Source organism: Somniosus microcephalus, unplaced genomic scaffold, assembly GCF_052327205.1.
Source record: "Somniosus microcephalus isolate GS21.2 unplaced genomic scaffold, FLI_Smic_1.0 unresolved_chr1, whole genome shotgun sequence".
Lineage (NCBI taxonomy): Eukaryota > Metazoa > Chordata > Chondrichthyes > Squaliformes > Somniosidae > Somniosus > Somniosus microcephalus.
In genome coordinates, this window is record NW_028225179.1 from 161,318,019 (window position 1) to 161,341,301 (window position 23,283).

The 23,283-nt window shown below is 52.1% G+C and overlaps 1 long non-coding RNA gene across 1 annotated transcript; it reads right to left on the reverse strand.

Annotated features, from left to right (window-relative positions):
• Nucleotides 1-1,053: 1,053 nt before the first annotated feature.
• LOC147096407 (uncharacterized) lies at nt 1,054-18,574 on the reverse strand. Its single transcript, XR_015074904.1, has 3 exons — nt 18,352-18,574; nt 15,425-15,536; nt 1,054-1,639 (listed from the first exon to the last, which is right to left on the reverse strand). It is a non-coding gene; the product is annotated as an uncharacterized LOC147096407 (long non-coding RNA).
• Nucleotides 18,575-23,283: the final 4,709 nt, after the last annotated feature.

Genomic DNA, 23,283 nt, shown 5'->3' on the forward strand with positions numbered 1-23,283 from the left:
TCCGTCCTGGGCCCTCCGCCTGGGGTCCTCCGCCCGGGGCCCCCCGCGTGGGGTCTTCCGTGCTGGGCCCACCGCCTGGGGTCCTCCGTGCTGGGCCCCCCGCCTGGGGTCCTCTGTGCTGGGCCCCATGCCTGGGCTCCTCCGTGCTGGGCCTCCCACCTGGGCTCCTCCGTGCTGGGCCCCCCACCTGGGGTCCTCCGTGCTGGGCCTCCCACCTAGGACACTCTCCTCTGGGTCTCCCACCCTGGGCCTTCTGCACTGGGCCCTCCGCACTGGCATTCCCCGTGAGCAGCCGGGGTGTGGAGCAGCCCATTCACACAGCACCGAGCAGAGCTGAGCTGCTGAGAATCTCGCAGCCTCCCCCAGGGTTCATTAACCCGCTCCCTGAGCTCTCTCAACTGATGTGTCAGCGGCTGCTGCCAAGGTCCGCGCACGCTCAGCTCACACTGCCTGGGTGATTGACGGGAGCTTCCGACCAATAGGGAGCCGGCGGCAGGTCCTCCAACCAATCGGGGAGCCTGAGGGGTGGGACTAGCGTCGGCTGATTGTCTGAGCCGCAGGGCAGCGAGTTTCTCCAGTCTTTTGTTCAGGGCCCGGGGAGGCTGTGGGCCTTTATTCCCCGCATTGGACACAAGGCTCTTTGGGGGAGAAATTGGGTGAGTCGCGCCACCTGTTAGCGCCTAAAGAGGCAGTCAGAGGCTGTAGCGCCACTGGCTGTGCCACGCACGATATTGAGTTGGGGCGATAATGGTGGCATTAGCCTATTGCGCTGCGCTGCCACCGATGACGTTAATGGTCTGCACAGCGCCCCATTAGTGCCCCATTCACGATATTTGGTAGCGAACGCCACAGTTGCACCGTTCGCTAACCGCACCCGGTTCACGGGGCCTTGCTGTGGCGGCAGCGGCGCAAGTTAAGGTGGAGGTGCGGGGCGGCCACCTGCCAGCAACTCTGTCCCCGGCCTCCTGAGCACCCCCTCCCACGGCATTGCCGGCTGTTTCCCGAGAGCCCGGCACTTCTCCTTGGTGCCGGGCTCGTTTGCTGGCACTCGCGAGCGGGGATCGTGCTGTTGTAGGCCCCTCCCCCTTAACAATGGGAGGAAGGCCTGCAGTACCGCAGCGTGCTGTGCCGCAGCGTGTGGCGCTGCGGCACGTTGCGCTGCGATATTCAGTTTCAGCGCCCTAAGAGGGACGTGGAGCGCCTCGAGCCTCGCCCCCGTGTCCCTCTAGGGGCAATGAAACTGAATATCTGATGATCGCTAAAGCCTCGAACGCTGCGCTAAATCCTGTGCTCAGGCGACTTTGGCACCACTTTGGTGCCCCAACCCAATTTCTAGGCCTTTGTCTCATAACACACTGGCTCAGGTTTTAATAGAGACTTTTTAAATTCATCAATAAAAGCAGATAAATCTCGTGGAACAAAATATTTAATATTTGGGAGTAAAAATACTGTTATTTTTCCTCTGTGGAATTTGTTAGTTTCAGACAATAACAACGATTTGTATTTATAGAATGTATTTAATGTAGTAAAATGTCCCAACGTGCTTCACGGGAGCGTTATAAAACAAAATTTGACACCAGGTACAAACCAAGCACATTCCCATAAGGAGGAAAGATGGGGCGTCCAAAGCTCAAGCTCCCTGGATGACAAAGGATGTAGACGTTAGAATAAAACAGAAAAGGGAGGTTTACGACAAATGTCAGGTACAGAATGCAGTCAACAACCAGGAGAATACAGAGAGTGGGGGGAAATTGAAAAAGGATATATGAAAGAAAGACTTGCATTGATATAGCGCCTTTCACGACCACCAAACATCTCAAAGCTCTTTACAGCCAATGAAGTACTTTTGAAGTGGAGTCATTGTTGTAATGTGGGAAACACGGCAGCCAATTTGTGCTCAGCAAGCTCCCACAAACAGCATTGTGATAATAACCAGGTAATCTGTTTTTGTTATGTTGGTTGAGGGATAAATATTGGCCAGGACACCGGGGATAACTCACCTACTCTTCTTCAAAAGAGTGCCATAGGATCTTTTACATCCACCTGAGAGAGCAGACAGGGACTCAGTTTAAAGTCTCATCAGAAACAGTGCAGCACTCCCTGTGATGAAATATGCCATTCATCACTCATCGGTATTCTCTGCCTGTGACTGTGGTTTGGTTTCAGTTTCATTTCCCTTACCTCAGTTCCGTTTCCTCACCATTGTATTGTATTGTGTGTAGGGCTCCGCCCATACCTGGCCTCTATGTAAGCAGGCCCAGCCTGCCTCACATCCAGTACAGCAGACCTCTGGATGGAAGATACCTCTCCACTGTGTGTTACCTTCTAAGTTAATAAAAGCCTTGTTTATTCCGCTAACATTGAGTCTCGGATTTATTGAGGCACATCAATTTTATTAACTTACTTTTCAACACAATGGATCAACTCTTGAAACCCGAACGTTTGGATTTGGACCAGCATGCTTCGGACGCATCGGCACACTTCGGACACTGGTTTATGTGTATGGAATTCTTCCTGGACAATTCCGCAGCCATCACAGGCGCTACGGACGCTGCAAGTATGAAACTCGGAATTCTGCGGAATTGGGTAAGCCACCGGGTTTACCCCCTCATCCAAGACGCCGACACGTACCCGGCCGCCTGCGACATCTTAAAGGCGCATTACCAGCAGCCTACGAATGAGGTGTATGCTAGGCATCTGCTCGCTACTCGCGCACAGCGACCTGGGGAATCACTGGATGAGTTCCTAAGCACCCTGAAAACGCTTGGCAAAGACTGCAAGTGCCAAGATGTAAAAGCCGCAGTGTACACTGACGAGCTTGTTCGCGATGCCTTTATCACAGGCCTCAGCTCCACTTACATCCGGCAGAGACTGCTGGAAAAAACGGGATTGGACCTGAAACAGGCTGTGGACACAGCGCGATCCCTGGATGTGGCCCAGAGAAACTCGGACGCCTACTCTTCAGCCCGCGCCATCCACGCCACCACGTGTGCACCAAGGGCGCCGCCATCTTGGAAGGCATCTTCCCCGCCCGGCAGCCCGACACCGTTGGGGCCCCGCTCTCCCCCCAGAAGCCCTACGACAGCCGTGACGCGTCGGGGACCCAACTGCTACTTCTGCGGGCAGCCGAAGCACACCAGAAACCTGTGCCCGGCGAAAGGCACCACCTGCTTTAAGTGCGGTAAGAAGGGGCACTTCGGGAAGGTGTGCAGAGGGAACCCCACCGGAAAACCCGCCACCGCCGCGTGTGCGCCGTGGGAGCGGCCATCTTGGACGCCATCTTGCCCGACCTCGTGGGGTCCGCCATCTTGTGAGCAGACAGCGTGGACGCCATCTTGTCTCGATCAGGGCCCTACAGTGGCATCGGTCACAGTGGACCAGACCAGGCCGCACCCGCTATCCAAATCAATGGTGGACATCGAGGTAAACGGGTGCGGGGTTAAAGTGGAAGCACGGAGAGTTTTATCCACCCTGAACTGGCACAACAACTCTCCCTAAAGGTGGTCCCTACTCGGGGTACCATCTCTATGGCTGATAAAACCCAGACATCGACCATTATGGGTTACTGCACGGTACAATTGTCCGTTAACGGAACTGTATACGATAATTTTAAAGTACTAATCATGAAGAATCTATGTGCGAGCGTGATCTTGGGCCTGGATTTCCAGTGCTACCACCAAAGCATCACGCTCAATTACGGTGGGTCCCAGCCGCCCCTCACAGTGTGCGGTCTGGCTACCCTGAAGGTAAAGCCGCCTTCGCTATTCGCGAACCTTACCCCTAACTGCCGGCCAATAGCGACCAAAAGCAGGAGGTACAGCTGGGAGGACAGGCGGTTTATCGCAACCGAGGTAGACAGGCTCCTGAAGGAGCGCATTATTGAACGCAGCAACAGCCCGTGGCGTGTCCAAGTGGTGGTGGTAAGGGGTAGCGAGAAGAAACAGATGGTGATCGACTATAGCCAAACGATCAACAGGTACACCCAACTAGACGCCTACCCGCTACCCCGCATATCAGAAATGGTGAACCAAATCGCCCAATACCGGGTGTTCTCCACCATCGACCTCAAGTCAGCGTACCACCAGCTCCCTATCAGACCAGAGGACCGCCCATACACCGCCTTCGAGGCGAACGGACGCCTCTACCAATTCCTCAGAGTCCCCTTTGGGGTGAGGAATGGGGTCTCGGTCTTCCAGAGGGAGATGGACCGCATGGTCGATGACCACCACTTGCAGGCAGCCTTCCCCTACCTCGACAACGTCACCATCTGCGGTCACAACCAGCAGGATCAAGACTCGAACCTCGGGAGGTTCCTGAAAACCGCACAAAAACTCAACCTCACCTACAACGAGGACAAGTGCGTTTACAACACCACACGCCTCTGCATACTAGGCAGCGTGGTGGAGAATGGGGAAATCGGACCAGACCCCGACCGATTGCGCCCCCTACGGGAGCTGCCCCTGCCCAACACTCCCAAAGCCCTGAAAAGGTGCCTGGGGTTATTTTCTTATTATTCCCAATGGGTCCCCAACTACTCCGACAAAGCCCGCCCCCTCTTGAAAGCATCCTCTTTTCCGCTCTCTGCTGAGGCCCACGCCGCCTTCAAAAGCATTAAGCTGGATATTGAGCGGGCCACGCTACAGGCAGTGGACGAGAACACTCCATTTCAAGTGGAAAGTGATGCGTCTGACTTTGCCTTGGCGGCCACGCTCAACCAGGCGGGGCGGCCCGTAGCTTTCTTCTCGAGGACCCTCCAAGGGCCCGAGATCAGACACTCCTCCGTGGAAAAGGAGGCCCAAGCCATCGTGGAGGCAGTGCGCCACTGGCGCCACTACCTAGTCGGCAAACGCTTCACCCTACTTACCGACCAGCGGTCGGTAGCGTTTATGTTCAATAATAAACAGAGGGGGAAGATTAAAAATGATAAGATTCTTAGGTGGCGGATCGAGCTCTCCACCTTCGATTATGACATCAATTACCGGCCAGGGGCCCTTAACGAATCCCCCGATGCCCTCTCACAAGGGATGTGTGCCAGCGCCACCGGGGATCGGCTACAGACCCTCCACAACAACCTCTGCCACCCAGGGGTCACGCGGCTGTTCCACTTCATAAAGTCCCGCAACTTACCCTACTCGATTGAGGAAGTTCGGTCTCTGACCAGGAACTGCCGCACTTGCGCTGAGTGCAAGCCTCGGTTCTACCGCCCAGATAGAGCCCACTTAATCAAAGCTACACGGCCCTTTGAGCGGCTCAGCTTAGATTTCAAGGGCCCCCTCCCGTCCATCGACCGCAATGTTTACTTCCTGAACATTGTGGATGAATACTCCCATTTCCCATTCGCCTTCCCCTGCCCAGACATGACCAGCGCCACGGTCATTAAATGCCTCAACAGCCTGTTCTGCCTGTTCGGTATGCCGAGCTACATCCATACAGATAGGGGGCGTCCTTCATGAGTGAAGAGCTACGCCAGTACATGCTGTCCAGGGGGATCGCCACGAGCCGTACCACCAGCTACAACCCCCGGGGTAACGGTCAAGTGGAGCGAGAGAACGGGACGGTATGGAAAGCAGTCACTCTAGCTCTAAGGACCAAGGGCCTCCCTATCTCCCGCTGGCAGGAAGTCCTCCCAGATGTGCTCCATTCGATACGGTCGCTATTGTGTACTGCCACTAATGCCACGCCTCATGAGCGAATGTTTGTCTTTCCCCGGAAATCCACCTCAGGCGTATCCATGCCATCATAGCTCTCCACCCCAGGTCCGGTATTCGTGCGAAGGCATGTGAGGGGCCACAAGACGGACCCTCTCATGGAGTCAGTGCACCTACTCCACGCCAACCCCCAATACGCATATGTCCGGCACGCCGACGGAAGGGAGGACACCGTGTCCATAAAAGACGTCGCCCCAGCTGGTAACGACAACAACCACGACAACAGCAGCAACAACGATCACAGCAACTCTTACCCACCCACTACTCTTTCATCACCCCCGGAAGAACATCGACCAACGGTACCCCCACCAACTACCCCTTCAACAACCCTGGCGGCACCCCCGGCAGAGACCCAGGAGGCCACCGGGGACACCCAGCCGACACCCGCGGCACCACAACAGCCACGTCGGTCACAGAGGACTTTCAAACCCCCGAACAGACTAAATCTATAGAAGGGGTGAATGTGATGAAATATGCCATTCATCACTCGTCGGTATTCTCTGCCTGTGACTGTGGTTTGGTTTCAGTTTCATTTCCCTTACCTCAGTTCCGTTTCCTCACCATTGTATTGTATTGTGTGTAGGGCTCCGCCCATACCTGGCCCCTATGTAAGCAGGCCCAGCCTGCCTCACATCCAGTACAGCAGACCTCTGGATGGAAGATACCTCTCCACTGTGTGTTACCTTCTAAGTTAATAAAAGCCTTGTTTTGTTCCGCTAACATTGAGTCTCGGATTTATTGAGGCACATCACTCCCTCAGCACTGCACTGGAGTGTCAGCCTAGCTTTATGTGCTCAAGTCCCTGGAGTGGGACTAGAACCCACAACCTTCTGACTCAGAGAGCAAGTGTGCTACCCACTTTTTTTTATTATACTTTATTGAACATTAAGAACATTTACAACATCTTGATCATTTCACTGTATGATACAAATCAATTCCACCGCCCTGCACAGCCATTCCGCCACCACATTTTGACATCAAAACCTGAAGTTTAATTTGTCACCTGTACCATATATTAATCGATTGTACTTTAAAAATTGGTTGTAAAATACTGTCCTTAAATTCCTTTCTGAATAAAACATCCACAGAGCCTTTTAGCTTATATTTAAAATACTCTTTTAGATTGATTCTCCTCCCCTTAAAAAACAGAGCATTCCTTCTTTGCACAATCACGAATCTAGACAAACTGAACATTAAATTAATTGCCGCTCCGCTAGACTCTGGCAGACTCTCCTGCAATCCCCATCTCAAAATTGAGTCCCATGGGATTCCCATTCTCGCTGTTCGGTCCCCATCCAGCAAAAAAGCTTCACACAACTGTCGAACATAGTACTTAAAGTCATTTAACTGCGGACATAACACCAGTAAATGGGACAGAGTCTCATCCTGTGTCCCACACATTGGGCAAGTTGCCGCCTCCACTCGTCCAATCTTGCACAAGACCGTCATGGTAAAAATCCGGTTATGAGCCAATTTGAAATCCAGTTCAATCCATTCTGGGCATTTATAATTCGCCCACACTCCCTTCCAAATCCTGTTGAAGTCCAGCTGTGGGTATATACTCTGCCAAAACTCCTGACCCGCAGGTGTCTTGAATCTCCATTCTCTGACTACCTCATAGAAATCTCGAGGATTACAGTTGTCAAATTGGACTAACTCTCCCCCTTTCTCCAGTACAAAGCTTGGAAAAGCAGGACGCATTTTACTTCCTTTGGAGATTGCCACATTTATTTCTTCCATCCAATCCTGTGGCATTGCCCTCACAATCTTCTCATACATGATTTCTATTGCTTTTCCTTCTACCTCCTGATCCTCCTCCCATACCATGTCCCTCACTATCGCTTCTGGCAACCAACCTGGAATCACCTCGTATAATACATCTTTCACAGATATAATCCCAGCTTTTATAAAAGCTTGATTAAATAAAACCTCTCCTTCGATGTTAACCCACCTGTTCAAAAATAAGGGCTGTTCTAAAAATTCCTCAGCCCCCTTGGGCATAAACTGCACACTTTTTAAAAATTGAGCCCAAGTCTCTACAACCCCCTTATAAAGCCTAGGGAGAAGCTTAATCGATTTCAAAAACATACTATTGTATTCCATATACAATATCCCCATCCCTCCTATCCCACTTCGTTTTAAAAAATGCTCAAAACAACTCTTCCAAAAACTTGAATTTGACTTCTGAAGAAATCTCTTCACCCATTTGATTCTAAAGGATTTTTTCTTCAAATCAATATCTGGGAAATTGAGTGCTTCCTGATTTCTCCGTCCAATGATGGTATTGTAGGCCACCAAGGCTGGTTTCCCTTCCCATAAAAACCTCACACAAGCCTCTCGGATGGACTTTTCTGCCCAATCAGGACGATCCTCCACCGTCAATAAGTACCATAGTGTGGTGGTACCACTGGTTGTCCCTTACATTGAGATACATAATTCCCTTTAACTTACCTTACTGTATGTATAACTTACTTGTTGGGGCCGTTGCCCCTTTAACTTACCTGTTGGGGCCATTGCCCCTTTAAGACGCGCCCTAGCGTGCTGATGTCACGTCACATACGACGTGATGTGCGTACGCCGGCACAGCCCGGCCTAGCGTCTTCGGCCTCAACAGCCAGCCGACAGGAGTGACGCGATCTTCCACTCCTGCAGCAAGCACCAGCACAGCCCGGCCTCACGGCTTCGGCCTCAACGGCCAGCGACGCAATGATGCGCATCACAAGACGCCCTAAGCGCGGGAAATGCGAACAACGTGATGACATCACAACACAAATGCGATGACGTCATCATGCTCCCCAGAGGACTGCGAACTCAGTCCTCGTGGAGTCCCCACTGGGACAAGACCTATACCACGGTGCTCCTACAGTCAGACATCTTACCTGCTATCTTACATAGATACATATACATAGAAGATAGGAGCAGGAGTAGGCCATTCGGCCCTTCGTGCCTGCTCCGCCATTCGATGAGATCATGGCTGATCCTTTAATTCAGTATCCCGTCCCCGCCTTCTCTCCGTAACCCTTAACCCCTTTTGCCCGTAGAAATATATCTAATTCCCTCTTAAATATATTTAATGAGCTGGCGTACACTGCCCTCTGTGGCAATGAGTTCCACAGGTTCACCACTCTCTGAGTGAAGAAATTCCCCCTCATCTCTGTCCTAAATGGTTTAGCCCTTATCCTTAAATTATGTCCTCTAGTTCTGTTCTCACCCGCCAAGGGAAACATTCCTTCTGCATCCAGTCTGTCTAGACCTGTCAGAATTTTATACACTTCTATGAGGTCCCCTCTCAATCTTCTAAACTCCAGTGTGTACATCCCTAAACTACATAGTCTCTCCTCATAGGTCATTCCCGCCATTCCTGGTATCAGCCTGGTGAATCGCCGCTGCACCCCCTCCATGGCAAGAACATCCTTCCTCAGATGAGGCGACCAAAACTGTACACAGTACTCGAGGTGTGGTCTCACCAGTGCCCTGTACAGCTGCAGCAAGGTATCCCTGTTCCTGTATTCTAACCCTTTTGCTATGAAGGCCAGCATACCGTTTGCCTTCTTGACCGCCTGTTGCACCTGCATGCTCGCCTTCAGTGACTGGTGTACAAGAACACCCAGGTCTCTCTGTACTTCCCCCTCTCCCAATCTATTGCCATTTAAATAATAATTTGCCCTCCCGTTCCTGCACCCAAGGTGGATAACTTCGCACTTGTCCACATTATAGTGCATCTGCCATTTATCCGCCCAATCGCCCAGTCTGTCCAAATCGCTCTGGAGCTTCCTGGTCTCTTCCTCTGAGCCCACCCCCCCTCCTAGTTTAGTGTCGTCTGCAAATTTGGAAATGCTGCATCCGACTCCCTGATCCAGGTCATTAATGTAAATTGTGAACAGCTGGGGGCCCAGGACAGATCCCTGTGGTACCCCACTTGTTACTGCCTGCCATTCAGAAAATGAGCCGTTTATTCCAACTCTCTGTTTTCTATCTGACAGCCAGTTCCCTATCCACGCCAAAACTTTCCCCTTTATCCCATGAGCCTCAATTTTCCATGCTAATCTTTTATGTGGGACCTTATCGAAGGCCTTTTGGAAGTCCAGGTACACCACATCTACTGGCTCTCCCCCATCTATTCTACCAGTTACTCCCTCAAAAAATTCCAATAGATTAGTCAAGCACGATTTACCCTTTGTAAATCCATGTTGACTCTGTCCTATCCTGTCCCCATTTGCTAAGTGCTCCGCTATTTCATCCTTAATGATGGACTCCAGCATTTTGCCCACAACTGATGTAAGGCTTACAGGTCTGTAATTACCTGCTTTTTCCCTACCCCCCTTTTTGAATAGTGGGGTAACGCTGGCTACCCTCCAATCCATCGGTACTGTTCCCGAGTCTAATGAATTCTGAAAAATCATCCTTAGTGCATCCGCTATCTCTAGGGCCACCTCCTTCAGTACCCTAGGATGCATGTTATCAGGCCCTGGGGATTTGTCCACCTTCAATCCCTGCTGTAATTAGCCTGTTCCTGTAAATAAACAACTTATAGTTCGCCGAAGTAACTCTTCATTTTTGCTTGGTATAACCTGTTGTCCTTTTTAAAATTTAACATTCAAGTACAACTGTACTTATACAACTCATCAGTTACATAGTAAATCCATTACATTCATTGACCAATTATGGTCAATATAAATACAACAATAAATTTTACAGGTAAATCAATAATATTTACAGTACAAACTGCAACTATTTAATAAACCAAGAATCCGTACACACCAGTCCAACTGGCATCGTTCAATCATTCATTCCTTCATTCGTCCGTTCGTTCGCTCAAGCGTAAGTTCCATTGTTCATGACTGTGTACATGTGTGCCGTTTCTGTCTGCGTGCATGCGTGTGTTCGTTCATCTGTCCGGCAGGCTTCGCACTCACCAAGCGGGCCTTCATCCTGGGGAGCGGGCCCTTCATTCGGTCGAACGTAAGTTCCATTGTGTATGCGTGCATGCCATTTCTCTACCTGTGTGCATGCATGCGTTCGTTCATCCATCCGGCAGGCCTCACACTCACCGAGTGACCCCCGTCCTGGGGAGCGGGCCCTTCATTCAGTCGAACGTAAGTTCCATTGTGTATGCGTGCATGTCATTTGTCTACCTGTGTGCATGCGTGCGTTCGTTCATCCGTCCAGCAGGCCTCACGCTCACCAAGTGACCCCCGTTCTGGAGAGCGGGCCCTTCATTCAGTCGAACGTAAGTTCCATTGTGTATGCGTCCATGTATGCATATATTTGTATCCGCATGCGTGCGTTCACTAGAGCGTTCGTTCGTTCGATTAAGGAAGGCTTTAACACTAAATAACACCACAATATACAAAGTCATACAACCATATCAAAAAATCACTTAAGACTTCAAGTAAACTACTTTTAACCAGAACCCGAAACTTCTTCAAAAAACAAGTAATACCAGTTCAACGCCAGTCCTATTGGCACTCTAATAACTCCTCGTCTTCACTTGATGTTATCCAACCATATAATGTCATAATCCTTATCCACAGTCTTCAACCTTTCCACAAAAAAGAAGCCGACCACTTTCTCAAATCCCGTAAAAGAGGAAAACGAGTACTCAAATTTCCTTCTTCTTGCTGTTATCAATCACAGGACCCAGCCATCAAGACATTGGTTATTCCTTGCTGATATACCTTGTTTTGTCTTTTATTTTCCTTTTTCACTTGTATCCCGTTCTCTTTTCCCATCTTATGGCTGTTCAAGCACCATACTATAGATAGGAACAGTCTGTCTTTCCTCCACCAAAATGGCAGCGCACAAACCCGATCCCATCACCGAAACAAAGCCTCACAGCTGCTACCAGACGAAGCACAGGCGGGGCCGCTGGAACTCATTCGGGCCGGAGACCGTTCTTCAACTTTAGAAACCGTGCAGCATGCTCACCCACAGCATCTCCCGGCTCCGCTTCTGTCGACCAGCCGCTCCGCCCTGGGCCCCCCGCCTGAGGTCCTCCGTGCTGGGCCGCCCGCCTAGGGTCCTCCGTGCTGGGCCTCCCGCCTAGGACACTCTCCTCTGGGTCCTCTGTGCTGGGCCACCCACCTGGGGTCCTCCGCCCTGGGCCCCCCGCCTGGGGTCCTCCTCCCTGGGCCCTCCGCCTGGGGTCCTCCGTGCTGGGCCTCCAGCCTAGGACACTCTTCTCTGGGTCCTCCGTGCTTGGCCCCCCGCCTGGGGTCCTCCATGCTGGGCCCCCCGCCTGGGGTCCTCCATGCTAGGCCTCCTGCCTGGGGTCCTCCATGCTGGGCCTCCCGCCTGGGGTCCTCCATGCTGGGCCTCCCGCCTGGGGTCCTCCATGCTGGGCCTCCCGGCTGGGGTCCTCCATGCTGGGCCCCACGCCTGGGGTCCTCCATGCTGGGCCTCCCACCTAGGACACTCTCCTCTGGGTCCTCTGTGCTGGGCCACCCGCCTGGGGTCCTCCGTGCTGGGCCTCCCGCCTGGGGTCTCAATGCTGGGCCACGCGCCTGGGGTCCTCCGTGCTGGGCCTCCCACCTGGGGTCCTCCGTGCTGGGCCTCCCGCCTAGGACACTCTCCTCTGGGTCCTCCGTGCTGGGCCACCCACCTGGGGTCCTCCCTGCTGGGCCTCCCGCCTGGGGTCCTCTGTGCTGGGCCTCCCACCTGGGGTCCTCCATCCTGGGCCTCCCGCCTGGGGTCCTCCGTGCTGGGCCTCCTGCCTGGGGACCTCCGCCCTGGGCCCCCCGCCTGGGGTCCTCCGCGCTGGGCCCCCCGCCTGGGGCCCTCCGTGCTGGGCCCCCCGCCTGGGGCCCTCCGTGCTGGGCCCCCCGCCTGGGGCCCTCCGTGCTGGGCCTCCCGCCTGGGGTCCTCCGTGCTGGGCCTCCCGCCTGGGGCCCTCCGTGCTGGGCCTCCCGCCTGGGGCCCTCCGTGCTTGGCCTCCCGCCTGGGGCCCTCCGTGCTGGGCCTCCCGCCTGGGGCCCTCCGTGCTGGGCCTCCCGCCTGGGGTCCTCCGTGCTGGGCCCCCCGCCTGGGGTCCTCCGTGCTGGGCCTCCCGCCTAGGTCCCTCCGTGCTGGGCCCCCCGCCTGGGCCCCTCCGTGTTGGGCCCCTCCGTGCAGGGCCTCCCGCCTGGGGCCCTCCGTGCTGGGCCTCCCGCCTGGGGCCCTCCGTGCTGGGCCTCCCGCCTGGGGCCCTCCCTGCTGGGCCCCCCGCCTAGGGCCCTCCGTGCTGGGCCCTTCGTGCTGGGCCCCCCGCCTGGGGCCCTCCGTGCTGGGCCTCCCGTCTGGGGCCCTCCGTGCTGGGCCCCCCGCCTGGGGTCCTCCGTGCTGGGCCTCCCGCCTAGGTCCCTCCGTGCTGGGCCCCCCGCCTGGGCCCCTCCGTGTTGGGCCCCTCCGTGCAGGGCCTCCCGCCTGGGGCCCTCCGTGCTGGGCCTCCCGTCTGGGGCCCTTCGTGCTGGGCCCCCCGCCTGGGGCCCTCCGTGCTGGGCCTCCCGTCTGGGGCCCTCCGTGCTGGGCCCCCCACCTGGGGTCCTCCACCCTGGGCCTCCCGCCGAGGACACTCTCCTCTGGGTCTTCCACCCTGGGCCTTCTGCACTGGGCCCTCCGCACTGACATTCCCCGTGAGCAGCCGGGGTGTGGAGCAGCCCATTCACACAGCACCGAGCAGAGCTGAGCTGCTGAGAATCTCACAGCCTCCCCCGGGGTTCATTAACCCGCTCCCTGAGCTCTCTTACCTGATGTGTCAGCGGCAGCTGCCGAGGTCCGCGCATGCTCAGCTCACACTGCCCGGGTGATTGACGGAAGCTTCCGACCAATAGGGAGCCGGCGGCAGGTCAACCAGCCAATCGGGGAACCCGAGGGGCGGGACTAGCGGCACCCAGTGGGCGGGGCTGGAGGCGCGAGCCGGTGGCGGGTCCTCCAACCAATCGGGGAGCCCGAGGGGCGGGACTAGCGGCACCCAGTGGGCGGGGCTGGAGGAATGAGCCAGCGGCAGGTCCTCCAACCAATCGGGGAGCCCGAGGGGCGGGACTAGCGGCACCCAGTGGGCGGGGCTGGAGGAGCGAGCTGGCGGCGGGTCCTCCAACCAATCGGGGAGCCCGAGGGGCGGGACTAGCGCCAGCTGATTGTCTGATCCGCAGGGCAGCGAGTTTCTCCAGTCCCTTGTTCAGGGCCCGGGGCCCGGGGAGGCTGTGGGCCTTTATTCCCCACATTGGACACAAGGCTCTTTGGCTCACAACACACTGGCTCAGGTTTTAATAGAGACTTTTCATCAATAAAAGCAGATAAATCTCGTGGAACAAAATATTTAATATTTGGGAGTAAAAATACTGTTATTTTTCCTCTGTGGAATTTGTTAGTTTCAGACAATAACAACGATTTGTATTTATAGAACGTATTTAATGTAGTAAAATGTCCCAACGTGCTTCACGGGAGCGTTATAAAACAAGATTTGACACCAGGTACAAACCAAGCACATTCCCATAAGGAGGAAAGATGGGGCGACCAAAGCTCAAGCTCCCTGGATGACAAAGGATGTAGACGTTAGAATAAAACAGAAAAAGGAGGTTTATGACAAATGTCAGGTACAGAATACAGTCAAAAACCAGGAGAATACAGAGAGTGGGGGGAAATTGAAAAAGGATATATGAAAGAAAGACTTGCATTGATATAGCACCTTTCATGACCACCAGACATCTCAAAGCTCTTTACAGCCAATGAAGTACTTTTGAAGTGGAGTCATTGTTGTAATGTGGGAAACACGGCAGCCAATTTGTGCTCAGCAAGCTCCCACAGACAGCATTGTGATAATAACCAGGTAATCTGTTTTTGTTATGTTGGTTGAGGGATAAATATTGGCCAGGACACCGGGGATAACTCCCCTACTCTTCTTCAAAAGAGTGCCATGGGATCTTTTACATCCACCTGAGAGAGCAGACGGGGCCTCAGTTTAAAGTCTCATCAGAAACAGTGCATCACTCCCTCAGCACTGCACTGGAGTGTCAGCCTAGCTTTATGTGCTCAAGTCCCTGGAGTGGGACTAGAACCCACAACCTTCTGACTCAGAGAGCAAGTGTGCTGCCCACTGAGCCACAGCTGGCACAAGGGAGAGAATACAAGAAAAGATTAGTGGGTAATGTAAAAGGGAACCGAAAAATCTTTTATAAACATCTGAAAAGTAAAAGGATAGTTAAAGGAATGGTGGGGCCGATTAGGGACCAAATAGGAGCTCATCATACGGAGGCAGAGGGCGTGGCTGAGGTACTGAATGAGTACTTAGCATCTGTCTTCACAAAAGAAGAGGATGAAGTTAATGTCGCAGTAGAGGAGGGGGGAGTAGAGAAATTGGATAAAAATGGATAGAAAGGAGGTGCTAAATAGGTTGTCATCACTCAAAGTTAACAAGTCACCCAGTCCAGGTGGATGCATCCTAGATTGCAGAGGGAAGCTAGGGTGGAGATAGCAGAAGCTCCGACCACAATCTTTCAATCTCCCTCAGATATATGGGAGTGGTGCCAGAGGACTGGAGGATTGCAAATGTTACACCCTGTTTAAAAAAAGGGACGAGGGATAAACCTGGCAACTACAGGCCAATCAGTCTAATGTCAGTGGTGGGTGAACGACTAGGGACCATTGTCAAGGACAAAATTAATTCTCACTTGGAGAAGCATGGATTAATAAGGGGCAGCCAGTATGGATTTGTTAAAGGTAAATCGTGTCTGATTAACCTGATTGAGTTCTCTGATGAAGTAACAGAGAGTTGATGAAGGTAGTGCAGCAGATGTTGTATATATGGACTTTCAAAAGGCATTTGATAAAATACCACATAAGAGACTTACTCTGAAAATAGAAGCAGAGGGAATTAAAGGGCTGATGGTAATTTGGGTATATAATTGGCTAAGGGAGAGGAGGCAGTGAGCAGTGCTGAGGGATGTTTTTCTGACTGGAGGGAAGTATGCAGTGGGTTCCCCCAGGGGTCGGAATTAGGACCATTGCTTTTCTTGTTATATATAACTGACCTGGACTTGGGTATAGGTGAACAATTTCAAAGTTTACGGATGATACTATTGACTATGTTGCCAAGTTTTGTGAGTGTAGTAGTAGCAGACTTCAGAAGGACAGAGACAGACTGTGAAATGAGCAGACACAAGGCAGATGAAATTAAATGAGGATAAGTGTGAAGTGATGCACTTTGGGAGAAACAACAGGGAGAGGCCGTATAATCTAAATGGGACTAGTTTGAGGGGGTGCAAGAGCAGAGGGACCTGGGGGTCCATATTCACAAGTCTTTGAAAGTGCCACGGCAAGTTGGTGAGGCGGTTCAGAAAGCGTATGGGATACTTGGCTTTGTAAACAGTGCCATTGAATACAAAAACAAGGAAGTTACACTAAACCTTCACAAATCACTAGTTAGGAACATAGGACAGGAGGAGGCCATTCAGCCCCTCAAGCCTGTTCCGCCATTCAAGGAGATCATGGCTGATCTGTGACCTAACTCCATACACCCGCCTTTGGCCCATATCCCTTAATACCTTTGGTTAACAAAAACCTATCAATCTCAGATTGAAAATTAACAATTGATCGAGCATCAATTGCTGTTTGCGGAAGAGAGTTCCAAACCTCTACCACCCTCTGTGTGTAGAAATGTTTCCTAATTTCACTCCTGAAAGGTCTGGCTCTAATTTTTAGACTCTGCCCCCAGTCCTAGAGTCCCCAACCAGCAGAAATAGCTTCTCTCTATCTACCCTATCTGTTCCCCTTAATATCCTGAAAAATTCGATCAGATCACCCCTTAACTTTCTAAATTCCAGGGAATACAACCCTAATTTGTGTAATCCCTCCTCGTAACTTAACCCTTGAAGTCCAGGTATCATTCTGGTAAACCTACGCTGCACTCCCTCCAAGGCCAATATATCCTTCCTAAGGTGTGATGCCCAGAACTGCTCACAGTGCTCCAGGTGTGGTCTAACCAGGGTTTTGTACAGCTGCAGGATTTTGGCCTCAGCTGGAGTCTTGTGTACAGTTCTGGGCACCACACTTTAGGAAGGATGTCAAGGCCTTGGAGAAGGTGCAGAGGAGGTTGACCAGGATGGTACCAGGGATGAGGGACTTCAGTTATGTGGAGAGATTGGAGAAGCTGGGATTGTTTCCCTTAGAGCAGAGAAGGTTAAGAGGAGACCTAATAGAGGTGTTCAAAATGATGAGGGGTTTTGATCGAGCAAGTAGGGAGAAACTGTTCACTCTGGCAAGTGGGTCGGTAACCAAAGGTCACAGATTTAAAATAGTTACTAAAAGAACTAGAGGGGAAATGAGGAGAATTGTTTTCATACAGAGGGTTGTTCAGATCTGGAACACACCATCTGAAAGGATGCTGGAATCAGGTTCCACAGGAACTTTCAAACAGTAATTGGACGAGTCCTTAAAGAGGACTAGTTTGCAGAGTTCTGGGGATAAAGCTGGAGTGTGGGACTAAATTGAACAGCTCTTTCAAAGACACGATGGGCCGAATCACCTCCTTCTCTGCTGTTAGATTCTATGATCAGTGTGAAGTCGCTGGTGTCTCTTCAACTCCCCGGAGCTTTTAAAGCTCTTCCCACAGTCAGAACATTTAAAGGGCCTCTCGTCAGTGTGAACTCGCTGATGTATCAGCAGGTTGGGTAAATGAGTGAATCCCTTCCCACACACGGAGCAGGTGAACGGTCTCTCCCCAGTGTGTAGGTGTTGGTGTTTCTTGAGCTCCCCGGAGCTTTTAAAACTCTTCCCACAGTCAGAACATTGAAAGGGTCTCTTGTCAGTGTGAACTCGCTGGTGTACCAGCAGGCTGGAGGGCTGGGCGAATCCCTTCCCACACACGGAGCAGGTGAACGGTCTCTCCCCAGTGTGAACTCGCTGATGTACCATCAGGTGGAATGACTGAATGAATCCCTTCCCACACACGGAGCAGGTGAATGGCCTCTCCCCAGTGTGTAGGTGTTGGTGTCTCTTCAAACCCCCGGAGCTTTTAAAGCTCATCCCACAGTCAGAACATTTAAACGGTCTCTCGTCACTGTGAACTCGCTGATGTACCAGCAGTTGGGATGAATCAGTGAATCCCTTCCCACACACGGAGCAGGTGAACGGCGTCTCCCCAGTGTGAACTCGCTGATGTACCAGCAGGTGGGATGAATTAGTGAATCCCTTACCACACACGGAGCAGGTGAACGGCCTCTCCCCAGTGTGTAGGAGCCAGTGTCCCTTCAGCTCCTGGGGGCTTTTAAAGCTCTTCCCACAGTCAGAACATTTAAAGGGTCTCTCGTCAGTGTGAATAAGTTGGTGTTGCTTTAGTTCCCCGGGGCTTTTAAAGCTCTTCCCACAGTTAGGACACTGAAATGGTCTCTCATCAGTGAACAAGCTGGTGTCCCTTCAGATGCTGAGCGCTTTTAAAGCTCTTCCCACAGTCAGAACATTGAAATGGTCTCTCCTCAGTGTGAACTCCCTGGTGTGTTTGCAGGTGGGATGAACAAACAAATCCCTTTCCACACACGGAGCAGGTGAACAGACTGTCCCTGGTGTGACAGCGCCGTTGAACTTCCAACGCAGACGGGGAACTGAAGCCCTTCCCACCGTCCCCACCTTTACCCGGTTTCTCCCCGGTGTGACGGTGCACGTGTCTCACCAGGTCAGGCGATCGCCTGAATCCGTGTCCACACACTGAACACGTGTGCGGTTTGTCTGCGTTGCGATCCCTGCTCTCTCCTTCCATGTGCAAAGGCCGATGATATTCAGGTCCTGATGAATCCAGCGACTCTGTCAGATCTTGACGTGATGTTTGGTCTGAGCTTCCCGCCTGTAACTGCTCCACTTCTATAACCCTGTAAATTGAGATCAGAAAAGGATCAGAGGCAAACTGTTGTTTAATTTTCCCCTTTCCGAACCTAGGGGCAGTGAAGCTGATTTTCAGGCCCCAGCTGCTGCACAGGTTGGTTGAAAGGATCAGCAGTAATGGCGGCTGTAATACCCACAAGCCCCCGCGCTCCAGAAAGTGCTCTGTTGACGCTGAGTCCCGCGCATGTGCTCATGGCCCCGCGCTCTCCCTCCTGCTCTACAATCACCCGTCCCGATCGGTCTGCAACACGCATGCTCAGCACACAAAACCCCGCGGTTGGAACATCGGGCGTGCATGCGGAGCCGCAACATCTGGTACGCGTGAGCGGCTCAGGTGGGGGTGAGTCGGTGTTTCGCCTCAGCCGCCAGGGAGGTGCGCATGCGCAGGACAACCCAACATTCTTCCCGTCAGCAATCACGCCCTCGTTTCTTTAATAAAAACAGAAAATGCTGGAAATACTCAGCAGGTCAGGCAGCATCTGTGGAGAGAGAAACAGAGTTAACGTTTCAGGTCGATGACCATTCGTCAGAACTGCTTGCTCTTTAGTGTCAGCCAGTGGCTCAGTGGGTAGCACTCGCGCCTCTGAGTCAGAAAGTTGTGCGTTCAAAGTCCCACTCCAGAGACTTGAGCACAAAAATCCAGGCTGACACTCCAGTGCAGTGCTGAGGGAGTGCAGCACTGTCGGAGGTGCCGTCTTTCGGATGAGATGTTAAATTGAGGCCCTGTTTGCTCTCTCAGGCGGATGTAAAAGATCCCATGGCATTATTTCAGGAAAGAAAGACTTGCATTTATATAGTGCCACCAGATATCCTAAAGTGCTTTACAGCCAATGAAGTACTACAATGAAGTAGTCACTGTTGTAATGTGGGAAAGAGCAGGGGAATTATCCCCAGTGTCCGAGCCAATGTTTATCCCTCAATCAACATAAAAAAATGATAGATTATCTGGTCATTATCACAGTGCTGTTTGTGGGAGCTTGCTGTGCGCTAACTGACTGCCGCATTTCCTACATTACAACAGTGACTACACTGCAAAAGTACTTCATTGGCTGTAAAGTACTTTGGGACGTCCGGTGGTGGTGAAAGGCGCTATATAAATGCAAGTCTTTCTTCCTTCAATGGTCTCACCAGCGACCTCTTCTGGCGGTTGGTTGATTGACAGCCGAGAGTCCGCGCACTCAGAGCGGCGGTTTGGGCCGAGTCCGGCACAGCGACCCCTCCCGGTCACCAAGGGCAACAACCGCGCATGCCCAGAGGAGACCAGCCCCCCTCCCCCCCACTCGGAGCTGCGCTTTCGCACTCGGATCCTGCCGGACGGAGTCGGCGCGGGGCCATTCCGGGGAAAGGCCTTGGTGTCGGTTCCAGAGTCGCGATCGGTGACGCTAAGTGAGTTTTCTCCGGTCCGATTGGGTGGAGAATGGCGCGGGGTGGATCGGGAGAGAATCGAGAGAAATAGAAAAACCTCAGAGTCTGCGAGGCCCCGGACCGAGCGGCGGCACTTGGGCGGTGCACGTGATCTCCTCGGGGACACATCACCCGGGCCCGCGGCCTGATTGACGGCAGCTTCCCACCAATAGGGAGCGAGCGGGGAGGGGCTGGAGGAGCGAGCCGGCGGCGGGTCCTCCAACCAATCGGGGAGCCCGAGGTGCGGGACTAGTGGCACCCAGTGGGCGGGGCTGGAGGAGCGAGCCGGCGGCGGGTCCTCCAACCAATCGGGGAGCCCGAGGGGCGGGACTAGCACCGACTGATTGTCTGATCCGCAGGGCAGCGACTTTCTCCAGTCCCTTGTTCAGGGCCCGGGGCCAGGGGAGGCTGTGGGCCTTTATTCCCCGCATTGGACACAAGGCTCTTTATCTCAGGGATAGGGTGACGTTGCATTGAAACTTTCCGCCCCCCTCCGCCGCGATTTTTACCCGCTGCACCATCGCGCTCCCGGTTTCAGCCCCTCTCCATCTCCAGTAACACACTGCGCATGCTCAATATACCGAACCCCTCCTGCGCCTGCGCGCTGGGCTCTTGTAGCCTGGGTGCGGCACGTGGTCCACCACGGGGAATGCTGGGTAAAAGACCAGATTAGTGAATGGAACATGATTTACTGTGATCAGATTGAGGACTGAACCATGTTCATTCTAGTAGTCATGGTTTGCTTCTGCTGATCTTAATAACCCCTGTACCTGCACTGGAGATTAATATTCTGTTTAAATAGTGAATAAATAAAGCTCGAGGAACAGCACCTCATCTTTCAATTCGGCACTTTACAGCCTTCTGGACTCAGCATTGAGTTCAACAATTTCAGACTTTAACACTTACTCCCATTCTTCATGCTGTATGATTTTGCCATCCCCATTTGTAACATTTTCCAAGACTCGGTTTCACAGCCACATCTCTTTCCTCAGCAACTGTCTCCGGTTCCAACTTATTCCCCGTGGATTGCAACTGAACTTCCACCCTTCCTGTTTCAGATCCACTCAGGATAACTTTCCTGCCTCTTACCTTAGTAATATCTGTTACATCTCCAGCTTTTTCCAGTTCTGATGAAGGGTCCCAGACCTGAAACGTTAACTCTGTTTCTCTCTCCACAGATGCTGCCTGGCCTGCTGAGTATTTCCAGCATTTTCTGTTGTTATTTCAGTGAATAAATAAGCTTTGTTTCAAACACACAGTGTGTCAAATATATGATTTCTCCATGATAAGAGAAGACGAATTGATGTTCTGTTCCAGACTGTTTAATTTTCAGGCCTTTTCTTATTCTGGATTATTTCCGTTCTCATCTCGTTCGCCTTCTACCACATCAAACCCCAAGCTTGCTCTGTTTGAGTACACAACTTGTGGGTGTCATAGACTGAACTGTAGTGTCTCACTTACACTCAACTGCCATCAACTGGTCCAGGCAGCGGGCGGTCGAGGGGGTCGTTCGGCCCGACTGCCTGCCTCTCTTCCGGTGGCCCTGGAGATGGAGCATGCGGTGTCCCCCGGCAGGCTCGAGGCCTTCCGCGACCAGTGGGCACTGCGGGGACTGGAGTGCATCATCACCCCGGCCAACAAAATTTTAATTTAATTTGTTAAGTTTCATTTAATGGTTTTTTAAGTTAACGTTTATTTGTTTATGGTCCCTACAAAAGAGTAAACTCATCTGCACACCGCAGGGACTGGAGTGCTTATCACCACAGGTAATGAAATGTTAATTGAATTATTAAGTTTCCTTTAATGTTTTAAGTTAAGCTACAGTTTATTTGTTAACACAAAAGAGCACACTCAGCTGCAATTCCTTTGAACCATAGCTTTATAGAACTATCTTGCATAAGTTTTGAAATCTATTATCTGTATCATTTAACCCTTTGTGGATTCGATTTAGTAAAACTCCTCCACACGGACTGCACATGATAACCTTTGAAAGGTTCTGATCTTTGCAGTAGTAATTTCTGTGCTTGATGGACTAGTTGATTTAATCTCTTGTTACTAACATACCTTGCACTATTTCTTTCATCGAGATAATTATTTCAAATACTTCCATTATCAGGTCTTTAGAAACATAGAAACATAGAAGATAGGAGCAGGAGTAGGCCATTCGGCCATTCGAGCCTGCTCCGCCATTCAATAAGATCATGGCTGACCATCCAATTTCAGTACCCTGTCCCTGCCTTCTCCCCATATCCCTTGACCCTTTAGCCTTAAGAAATATATCCAACTCTTTCTTGAATATACTTAATGAACTGGCCTCCACCGCCCTCTGTGGCAGAGAATTCCACAGGTTCACCACTCTCTGGTGTGCGGGTTAGGTTGATTGGCCATGATAAAAATTGGCCCTTAGTGTTAGGGGGGATTAAATACGTGGGGTTACGGGGATAGGGCTTGGGTGGGATGGCTGTCAGTGTAGGGACCGGGTGCTAGGGTTTGGATGATCAGCCATGATCTCGTTGAATGGCGGAGCAGGCTCGAAGGGCCGAATGGCCTACTCCTGCTCCTATCTTCTATGTTTCTATGTTGCAGTCCTAAATGGCTTACCCCTTATCCTTAGACTATGACCCCTGATTCTGGACTCCCCAGCTATCATAAACATCCTTCCTGCATCTAGTCTGTCCAGGCCTGACAGAATTTTATAGGTTTTGATGAGATCCCCTCTCAATCTTCTAAACTCCAGTGAGTATAAGCCCAATCGACATAACCTCTCCTCATACGTCATTCCTGCCATCCCAGGTATCAGCCTGGTGAATCTTCGCTGCACTCCTTCCATGGCAAGAACGTCCTTCCTCAGGTAAGGCGACCAAAACTGCACACAATACTCAAGGTGTGGTCTCACCAAGGCCCTGTACAACTGCAGCAAGACAGCCTTGTTCTTGTACTCGAACCCTCTTGCTACGAAGGCCAACATACCATTTGCCTTCTTAACCGCCTGCTGCACCTGCATGCTTACCTTCAGCGACTGGTGCACAAGAACACCCAGGTCTCTTTGCACTTCCCCTTCTCCCAATCTATTACATAGAAACATAGAAACATAGAGATAGGAACAGGAGTAGGCCATTCGGCCCTTCGAGCCTGCTCCGCCATTCAATGAGATCATGGCTGATCTTCGTCTGAGATCATAGCTGATCTTACCAGTTCAGTACCCCGTCCCCGCCTTTTCTCCGTAACCCTTAATCCCCTTAGCCTTCAGAAATATATCCAATTCTCTCTTGAAAATATTTATTGAATTAGCCTTCGCAGCCCTCTGTGGCAGGGAATT